This window comes from Triticum dicoccoides, chromosome 7A (genome assembly GCF_002162155.2).
Source record: "Triticum dicoccoides isolate Atlit2015 ecotype Zavitan chromosome 7A, WEW_v2.0, whole genome shotgun sequence".
NCBI classification, from domain to species: domain Eukaryota; kingdom Viridiplantae; phylum Streptophyta; class Magnoliopsida; order Poales; family Poaceae; genus Triticum; species Triticum dicoccoides.
Window position 1 is genome coordinate 91856352 of NC_041392.1, and position 10753 is coordinate 91867104.

Genomic DNA, 10753 nt, shown 5'->3' on the forward strand with positions numbered 1-10753 from the left:
CGCCCCAGAGAAGGCACGACCAGAATGGCGAGGATGGCGGCGACGGCGGCTGCCTTGAGAGCGAGAGCGGATGAACCCGGAGCCATTGCTTTGTGGTGTGGACTGTGCACAGCAAAGCAAGGGTAAGCTTGAGTGGAAGATCTGCACATCAGCAAGAGAGGGAGACACGGAATGACATGTGATGGCTTGATATGCACATACGATGGTATTTATAGGCGCTCAAGATACGAAATCTTTGGTATGGCTATTATAACTTGTCCTGTCATGTAGTCTAAACTATTTGTGTATAGGTCAAGAGCACCAAGTTGGGAGTTGAGATCTGCGCCATGCATGGCAGGTTGACTTCAAATCATATTCACCTTGACCGGGCAATGTCGGTTGGATCTCTCTCGAGGAGACTAGAGCAAACTGAATTACTCTTGAGAGTATCTTGAGTCTCGAGGGCTGCCTTGTTCTGGAGGATATTGAACATATATATATTTTTGAACATACTAGCACAAATGCCCGTGCGTTGCAACGGAAGAAAAGTTGATGTGTATTCAATTATGTGCAAAACACATATATTGTTCATGAAAGTTGTGCTTGCAAAAAAGTCCCTTGTGTTGCAATGGATACTATAAAATAAATTTGAGAGTTTGTTTGGTCACCTTTCTTTTTGTGTGAAACTACTGGCATGCAATGTTGATCCTTGAAAACAAAAAATAATACGATTTATATTTACATGTGACATTGACTTATAAAGTTTTTACCATATTATCAATCAAATAGAAACCATTTTCATATATTGCACAAGCAATTGAGAAATAAAATTATTATTGTGTTTGGATCAAAATTACTACCTTTGCTTCCCAAGAAAAAAAAATCCACTACACATGATTCTCAATATGAGCAAATCTTTGTATAAATCTATGCAAATCAAATCACTAAAGTTACTCACCGAGATGCATGATGTGATTTCAAAGCAGCAAGTGAAATATAAATTTGTAGAATTTGCTTAAAGGAAGATAATCGTCTGCCCCAACATTTTCCGGCTGCTATGAAACTGGGTCCCTCTATGTCTTCCATATTCCATAACTGGGGCCCTTCTATCTTTGCATCTGTCTTTTGGTGAACAAATTGAACTTATTTAACTTGTATGTGGAAAATATTCAAGAACCAACCAGGTCAGCATCGTCTACCTGGTGGAATATATTCGACCACTCGCTTACGGGTACGCCTGCACTGGCCAAGTCAGCTTAGGGCAACTATATTCCATCCAGATATATCAGATAGCACCCGATACAAATATATATTGTTTCGGGCACCGGCCACGTCAAATTAGATTTTGTTTCTTTTCTTTTGCACTATTTGAACTTGGTCATCGTCACCATTTAAAAAAACAAACTTTTATATGTTCCCCATCACAGGTAAATTTCGGGTGGATTGTCAAAAAGAAAAAGGAAATTTCAAGATGCAGAGTTGTTAGTTGTCACATTCTCTCTACTCTTGGGTAGAAATATATATTTACAATATTTCACTCATTTACTTATTCTATCCGCTGATGTATTCATAAGATGTTGTAGGCTCGAACATTAAACTATATAGTAACAGCAAAACAACAACAAGTAATTATATCGGTGCTCATTAAAAAAATACAATCAGTGCTAGCACGCATGACATTCTCCAGTAGCTTCTGGCCGGTGCAGCCATTCAAAAAAGGCAAAATCCACAGCAATAATCTCCACCGAGACCACTACTATTGTGCGGAGCCGTGGACATGTGCTGCTCTCCTTCCTCCTCGTCTCTTTTATCCATCCATCCAGCGCCCTCCCACCCATCTGTGCTTCTCTCCTTCCTCTTCTCTCTATCCGTGGCTCGCGCACACAACACACCACGCACCCTTCTACTCCGGTCCATGGTGCCATGTTCTCCTCTCTTTTCCCTCCTCCACATCGCAAAGCACCACCCCTCCCTCCCTCCCCGCCCGTGGAGTTCGTTCTGTTGACCCCATCTCTCTCTTCTCCTTCACCGATGTGACCACCCCCATCTGCAACAGCTGGACGATTCGATTTCCCAGGCCGTCTCGCCCGTGACCGATGGCTGCTTCGCGTTCGTCGGTCGGTTGCGGTGTGGCCGCATATGGGCTCCTAGTGACCGGGCTTGCGCGCGGGGGAGGGGGGTTGGCTGGGCCTGTGGTGGAGCCGGGACAGTGGTGGCCTGCTTCAGGGTCGAGCTCGGCGGCAGCTTGATGGGGCCGCATGGATCTGCGTCGGGGCTCCGGGCTCCGGATCGGCGTGGTCGTGTCCAGCCCGCCCTCCTCCACCGGTACCTTGCTGTGGCGTTCCGGGCCAGATCTCGGATGGCTTGAGGGGCGGCTTGGATCGTGGCCTGTGTAGTGTGGCTGACCTGGTGAGCCCCAAGTTTTCTTATCCGCGAGAGCGTCCATCTGTATTCAGATCTTGAATGATAATTTTTTGCTGCTACTTCTTTTGATTCATCTAGTCTTTCAAATTCGAGTAGGGACTGGTCCTGGGCGAGCATGCACACGACGCTGCTGTTCGGCGAGTGGAGGTGCCACGGGGAGTGGCGCTGCCTTTCTGAGGACAGGGCAACTTCGACGGCGAGCTGGACGCGTTGGGCGTCGTTCCTGCCAGGTGGCGTCCTCCTGCGGCGGCGCTGCAGTCACCGCGCAGCCGGACTGGAAGGCGACCGGTGAAAGCTTTGCACGACGGAGCCGTCGCGACTGACTTGGACGCCTGACGCCAGCGGCGACGGCCTCGAGGCTCTTGGAGACGCCAAGCCACGCTTGGCCCTTTCCTCGAGCGTCCTATCGCGCCCGAGTGGATCTCCCGAGGCAGCCCCATCCGCCTTCGGGCGCCGCCGGTAAGCAGAGCCGTCGTCCGTGGGCTCCCGCAAGCTCAGACCGCTGCGACCAGCCAGACGCGCGGTGGTGAGCCAGTCCAGTAAGAGATAAGGGTCGCGGCCATAAATTTCTAATAAATGCAGGGGGTTTACGCAAAATTAAACATTTTCTAGGGTGCCACTTAAACAGAGATTGCGGGTTTATTCAAAGAAACATAGGGGCTTTTCGGAAAAACGACGACGACGTACGACCAGAAGCAGTAATTGCTTTATTAGTAGGTAGAGAAATTAGTGGGAAGAGCTGGCATCATCTCAAACACTTGGACAGAAAAGTTTTTTCCTTCTGAAAAGTGGGGGTGAGGGAGTCCTGAACTAAGGGGTCCTTGTGCGTCTGACCTGTTAGCCATGGGTCGGACTGGTGGGCTGTGAAAGATACGAAGACCGACGACTGCACCCGTGTCCGGATAGGACTCTCCTTGTCGTGAAAGGCAAGCTTGGCGACTAGATATGTAGATTCCTTTCTTTGTAACCGACCTTGTGTAACCTTAGATCCTCCCGGTGTCTATATAAACTGGAGGACTTAGTCCGGAGGACAGACATTACCATAACCATACAAGCTAGGCCTCTAGGGTTTAGCTATTACGATCTCGTGGTAGATCAACTCTTGTAATATTCATATTCATCAAGATCAATCAAGCAGGACGTAGGGTATTACCTTCATAGAGAGGGCCCGAACCTGGGTAAAACATTGTGCCCCTGTCTCATGTTACCATCGACCATAGACGCATAGTTCGGGACCCCCTACCCGAGATCCGCCGATTTTGACACCGGCATTGGTGCTTTCATTGAGAGTTCTACTATGCCGTCGTCGAAAGGATTGATGGCTCGATTTATCGTCAAGGAAACTATCACCTCCGGAGGAGCTCTGGCCTCAGGCCAAACCCTTCGGCTGGGCGGTTTATCATGATCGCCCGTTTGGCCCTTGAGCCGACGATGATGACCTCTTGAGTCATCGAAAATCGCCTCTGCGTTGATTCTGAATACGCCAAAAAGATGGATCCGACGGTGTAAGTGCATCTAGTGCCAACCCTAGTTGGTTTTGGAGTATTGACGACAAACCTGGTTGAGGGACTAATGTGTTTGTGAGAATTGCAGGATAACACAGGTAGAAGTCCCTCATTGATTCGGTTTTCCTATCAGAGATGACCCCTAAAAATGTATGAAGACATTGAAGTCAAAGGTGGTATGTGAAGACATTCACATTGAAGACTATGACAAGAGAAGACATCGCGTGAAGACTATGGAGCGCGAAGACTTAGCTGTTTCATCGTTCTTTTTCTTCTTCATTGAGTCATAGGAACCACCATACTATTAAGTGGGGTTCAAAAGAACCAGTCAGAATGACTGAAGTATGCTTAACCAAAATCCTATATCTTCGAGTGAGGACTATGAGAGCAAATCTTATTCAGAGTTGGATAAGTCAGCTTTGCTTGTAGCCCAAGTAAAGTTGCCGCGTGTGTTTGAAATCTGACCGTTGGAACACGTGTCAGTTCCTTAGTGACCCAGGGTCATTTCGGACAAATCAGGTCGGGTTGCCTAGTGGCTATAAATAGCCCACCCCCTACAACCATAAACGGTTCGCTGCTCAGAGTTAGTATACGGCTTTTGTCGTTTGAGAGCAACCCACCTCGAAGCCTTTGAGAGAGAATTCCTTATGAGGATAAAGCCCTAAACACCCAGAGCCAAAGAGTGTTAGGCATCACTTAAGTCTTCCTGTCTGTGTGATCTGAAGACTTATTACACTTGAGGACTGTGAATCCTCCAGCCGGTTAGGCGTCGTGTTCTGAGCATCCAAGAGTCATTGTGGATCGCCGGTGAACAAAATCTGTGAAGGTTTGGAAGTCTGCCTTGAAGACTTACCAGAGTGATTGGGCGAGGACTGGGTGTCCTTAGCTCAAGGGGAATAAGGTGAAGACACGGTCTTCTGAGTTGAATCTCAGCCTCCCTAATCAGACGTACAGTTGTCACAGCAACTGGAACTGGTCCAACAAATCATTGTCTTCAACGAGTCACTGGTTCTATCCTTCCCATCTCTTTATTTATAGTTGGTTCTTGTGAAGTCATTATTCGTTTGCATTGTCTTTTGTCTTCATTGAGTGACTTCTTGTTCTGATTGGCTTCGTACTATCTTCCTACCTAATCCATACTGCCTAGCTGCCATTAGTTGTTGTGCTTTCACTTCATTGAATACTTGACTATGGTTTGCTTAGTGTAGTCTACCTTCCGCTGCATGGTAATAGGTTTATTTCTATCGTTTCTCTTCGAAACTTACATGTTTTGAAGACTTTGTTAAAAATCGCCTATTCACCCTCCTCTAGTCGATCACTAGCACTTTCAATTGGTATCAGAGCAAGGTACTCCATTGTTCTGTGTGATTCGGTTTAATCACCTAGAGTTTTTGTTATGTCGACTGCAGGAATAATCAAAGTCTCCGCTGCGTGCCCAGTCTTCGATGGAACTGAATATCCCTATTGGAAGAATAAGATGCGCATGCATTTTGAAGCCATTGATGTCGACCTATGGTATGTCGTCAAGAATGGCATTCCCAAGGCTGGTGAAGGTGTCACCGCTGTTGATGTCAAGAAGTTCGTTCAACCGGACTCCACTGCCAAGAACATCATCTGTGGTCATCTGACCAAAGGATAGTATGGCCGTGTGAGTGCTTTGGAAACATCTAAGCTAGTCTGGGACTGGCTCTCCAAGGTCAACGAAGGCGTCTCAACCCAGAGAGATCAAAGAATCAGTGTCCTTCGCAACCTCTTCAACCGCTTCAAGAGAAACGACAATGAGAATGTTCAGCTCACGTTTGATCGACTCACTGACATCACAAATGAACTTCAAGCCCTTGGCGCTACTGAGATCACCAAGCATGAAGTCGTTAAGACACTCCTGAGGTCACTTGACAGCTCGTTTGACACCCTAGCCCTGATGATTCAAGAACGTCCTGACTTCAAGACACTCGATTCGTCTGACATACTTGAAAGGCTCAACACACATGAGTTTCAGCTTTCTGAGAAAAGAGACATCTATGGTCCCAACTATGGGCGAACTCGTGCCCTGAAGGCAAAAGCTGTCTCCTCATCTGAAGAAGAATCTGACAACAGTTCTGATGATCCTGAAGACATTGGAAAGGAGCTTGCTATGCTTGTGAAGAAGTTCCAAAAATTCACCAAGAAGAAAGGCTTCAGAAAGTCTTCACGATCAAGCTCAAGGAATGATGAAGCGTCTGCTCATGACTATAAGAAGAGAACATACCACAAGTGCAAGAAACCTGGCCACTACATCTTTGAGTGTCCATGGTGAGACAATGAGAACAACAAAAAGAAGAAGAGCAAGGAGTATGATTCTGATGACAAGAAAAAGAATAAATACTCAAAGTCTTCTTCCAAGTCTTCCTCAAAGTCTTCATCACACAAGAAGAGCTCATCTGGCAAGGCTCGTGCGTTCGTTGGCAAGAAAATGGATTCAGAGGAGGAGTCCGCTTCTGAGGAGGCGGAGGTGGAGTCTGAGGAGGAGTCTGATTCTGGTGTTGCAAGTATGGCTACAACATACGTTGCCAAGTCCATCTTCAACACTGAAGACAATGGCTTCATCACCGACGCCGATGAAAATGACAAGGACTACTCCGCTCCCACCTACTGCTTCATGGCACGTGGTGCCAAGGTAAACACACGCACTACTCACTATCAAACATCCAGTGAAGATAACTGTGATTGTGGTTCCAAACCCAGCTACAAAACACTTGCTAAAATTGCAACTGAACAGCAGAAAGCTATGGAACATGTTCAAAAACTGTTAGACAAAAGCGATGACCTGTTAGACGCTGAAATGACTCGAACTCAGTCCTTAATTGAAGACATAAAAAATCTTCATGTTAAGTATGAGGAACTTGAAAGTCGTCATGAAACGCTCTCAACAACTCATGAAAAGCTTTCCTATGATTATCTTTAAAGGAAGCAAGATCTTGAGAAATTGAGAGCGGCTAATGAAGATCTTCAAAAGGAAAACGAGTCACTTCGCGCCAAACAGATCAGTTCTGCTCAGGAAGGATTTGAACCACCATGTCTTAAATGCATTGAGCGTGACAACGCTACTTCTGTTGCGTGATGTTCTACTGCTGCTACTATTGCAATATCTTCAACTGTTAATGTGGTAACTAACCCCTCTGCCGAGGATACCACTGCTAGTGCTGATGAAAATACTAGGTTGAAGACATTGCTTGAAACAGGGATGTACAAAAGTCTCAAAGGGCATCAGACACTATGTGATGTCCTCAAAAGGCAGATCTTGAACCGAAAGCCTAGGAAAGAGGGTCTTGGGTTCGAAAGGAAAATGAATGCTGATGGCTCTTACTGGAAACCTGAGCAGTACCCCAAAACCACATGGGTTGCTGCAAAGGAATCTTCAGTGGATCCATCCACCATGTCTGGCTTCACTTGTGCTAATCCCATTGTTATTGATGAATCCTTTGATGCAAACTATAAACTGTTTAAGAATCAAAATGGTGAAGTGTTTGCCAGGTATATTGATACTAACTGCAGGAATGGGCCACCTATGAAGAAAGTCTGGGTGTCGAAAAAGTGGTTGGAGAATCTTCCTATGAATGTCGTCATGACACCACAAGTGAAGAAGACAAACCCCAGACCACAGGCTTCATATGGTCCAAAGGCTTCATACAGACAAAGGACTCACCCGAGTCGCACTAACATAAATGTTTTGCAGGGAAACCATACTCAGGCCTATGAATATGAGCGCGTTTCATCAAACCGCCATGTTCATAAGACCAAGAGCTACTCTGCTTATTCTTATGAGTACTTTTGTCCACCGGCAAGACTATTTGCTAGGGCTCCAAAGCCAAAGTTCTCAGATGCTGCACTTAGACTCATTGCTTCGAAGCCACCCTTGAAGATGTGGGTGGCTAAGAAAGCTTAACTCTCTTTGCAGGGAAGGGTCTCCAGCCGAAATTCAAATTCGTATGAAGCTATTGCTGGGGACCTTAAATGTGACACCCCAAAAATTTGGCCTTGTTTTATTAAATTAAATTTTTTGCCTGGATTTAAAACTTTGGATTTCTGAGCTCCATTTTGATTTTTTTTTAAAATCATTTCCTTCCCTGTTATGATGAGTTTTTCCTAGAGAGAAAACTTTTCAATTATGTTGTTGGACTTGTTTAACCTCTCAAGAAAAACTTTGCTGTTATCAGTGTAATTAATTAAATAAATAAGTTGCTTGCTCTTTATTTTCTTGAAAAAGGTTTTCTAGGTTAAATGGCCATATTTGAACTACAACCATTTGATAAATTCACTTAAAATTCCCATAAAAATTTGGAGATGTCATGTGATGTTTTTAAATAACTTTTATGCAAAAATATATTTCATTCATGAAATATTTTGAGCCCTACTCTCAATTTTTCTTCTCTGGTCCAGAGTGCATTTTTTCACAGCAACCTATTTAAATATTTCTTTAAAACTTCTACCAAAATTAAGGGAGGTCAGTAGGAGCCTGTTATCCCTCTTTGTGCAAAAACCTAATTATGTTCTTTGAAAAATTTGAGTGAATCAACCTCATTTCCATTCTGGACCAACTTGAGGATTTGTGCAGCAACCACCATTTTAGTTGCTCCTATACCCTTAGTTATTTCTCCTACTTGTAGTCCCCCATGTTAAACCCTTAAGTCCAGGAGCATGCACCATTTAGATCACTTTTAGTTCATGGAATAATGCTATTTATTTCCTGTCCAGAATTGAAGTTTTGTAAAACTTGCACTAGCAAGTTTCCCCTTTTGACCAACTAACCTCACCACTCTCTTTTGCATCTAAAGAGACCCCCATCTGGAGTTTTTGGCCACCCCAAGACCTGCCTAAGTGCATGTGGCATTTTGCCAAACACCTGGAGAGCATGACCAGTTCTGGCATGATTGTGGCATTGCACTGTGAACTTGCACCTCTGATCAAACCAGCATGTCCACTAGACTCCCCGTTGCTCCTAACCTCGATCTGGTAAATCCCATCCTCACCTGCGACCTGTAGCATGCCTCGGCATTGTGTCGAACACCTGGTGTGCGTGCACTGGACGCGCCCAGAGCGCGCGTATTGCAGCCGCGCGCCCGAGCCGACACGCTGGCCCCCACGGCTTTGGCCCGCTCTGCAGCACCACGCCACGCGCTCCCCTCCTCGCAGCAACGCGCCAAGCAGCCCCCGCCGCGCCCGGCAGGCCAAGAGCTAGCCGCCGCTGCCGCCCGACAACCCTGCGCCGTGCAGCGCCGCCCAAGCCACCCCGGCTCGCCACCTGGCCCCTGGAGCAGTGCCCTCTCGTCCACTAGCTCTTGCCGTCATCCCCAGCCGCGCCACGTTGCCCTGCAAGCCACAGTAGGGCGGTTCGCCGGCAAGCTTATCCCCGGCCGCCGCAAACCGACATGGCCACGCTATAAAAAGGGACCCCGAGCCCCTCTGAGCACGCACGCACCCTCAGGCTACCCCCATGGCACCCCCATAGCCCGCAATCGTCCGAGAAACGTCGTCTTCCTCATCTCCGGCAACCACGGCCGCCACCACTGCCCCGGCCAATTCGGCACCACCAGGGCCTCCCACTCTTCGTTCTCTCCACCAAGAACCCCCTCATCCTCCCGTAAACCTTCCCCCTACTCCATTTCGATCGAGAACCACCGCCGCCCCGAAACCACTTTGCACCGAAACCTCCCTCCGCCGCGAAGCTCACCGCCGACGACTTCTTCCACCACTGTCGACCCCTCGACCACCGGGAGAAACGCCCCAGCCGTGCGGATCCATCCCCGCCCTCCAGAGGCCGCGAGGAGCCGCCGCTCGCCGGCGTTGGTCGCCGGAGTCCCGCCTCCGCTCGGGACAGAGGAAGAAGGAGGAGGGCGGACTGGTCAAACCTGACCAGTGGGCCCCTTGGACCCACTGTCAGTGACCCTGCGCCTATCCACGTCGGTTAAGTGAAGGCGTATTTTCCCCAGTACGCTTTCCCCGCTCCGAAAAAGAAGGTATGAGTTTGTCACCGGTCTCCGTCGGGACGGTTATGTCTGATATGGCATGGCAAGGTGATATGAGCGGTGACCCTGTTGGATGGATTATATTTGTTATACTAATCATGCAGGGAATACTTGAACCTCCTGAGTCGACCGTAGATCGAGTCTTGTTCCAGTAACCCCCATACTTGTTTCGTACTACCACTCGTCTCTACAGCAAGTAGAGTACGGTTCAGTAAGTTGTCAACCTCTTTCTAGCACACACCGTACAGAGAGGCCATGGTGGAAGATACTGGTTGTAACTGGTAGGCAGGCCACCTGGTCCGGGGGCATGGGTGTTTCCGGTTGGGACCGAGAGGGGAGGCCACCCCTTAGAGCGCGCGATATAAATTTGATCCCATGCTACGCAAGGTTGTAGCCTCCCCACTTAGAGTTTGCTTAACAGGTGTCGTGGGTGATTCCAGACACGTGTGTAATAAGCTGGTGTGTGCAAGTTAGGTGTGTTTTCAACAAAAAGACCATAGACGGAATTAGTCCCGATGGACTAAAGAAATCCGTTACTCGTGGGTAAAGAGTACACCCTCTGCAGAGAATAAACCTATTCGAATAGCCGTGTCCATGGTTAAGGATTACAGTCTGGGATGGGTCAGGTGTCGGTCTTAGTGTCGGTCTTCGGAGGTGAAACGGTTAACCAAAAATGGAATTACTACTCGTGACTTGTGATATCGATGATTATTATTATTATTGACTAACCCGTGATATTATTACCGAGTATCTCTGGGATGGTTCTACCTCCGGGATATTCATTATGATTATTTCTTTTAAAGCCCTTTATGTGATGTCGCTCAGACGTCCGACTGTGGC